The sequence below is a fragment of the Penaeus monodon genome, chromosome 29, assembly GCF_015228065.2.
Source record: "Penaeus monodon isolate SGIC_2016 chromosome 29, NSTDA_Pmon_1, whole genome shotgun sequence".
Classification (NCBI taxonomy): domain Eukaryota; kingdom Metazoa; phylum Arthropoda; class Malacostraca; order Decapoda; family Penaeidae; genus Penaeus; species Penaeus monodon.
Genome location: NC_051414.1, coordinates 39,643,657 through 39,643,921, shown reverse-complemented (window position 1 = coordinate 39,643,921; position 265 = coordinate 39,643,657).

Genomic DNA, 265 nt, shown 5'->3' with positions numbered 1-265 from the left:
TTATGTTTATCAACTCCATCGAATCGAAACTAATTTGCGGTCTGCAGTTGGTAGCGCTGACATAAAGGGGAAGTTTATTAGAGGTGTCAGCAGTGTCAGCGGATGCCGGCACCACGTAACAAGAGCCAGCTGGGACAGGGCGACATAGCGAGAGGTGTCAGCGGCAGTGTCAGACGGCGGGTGTCAGCGGCTGTGTCAGACGGCGGGTGTCAGCGTCTGAGGCGGCTGACGGATGGATGGCTGACACTTTCTCGTTCCGGAAGCT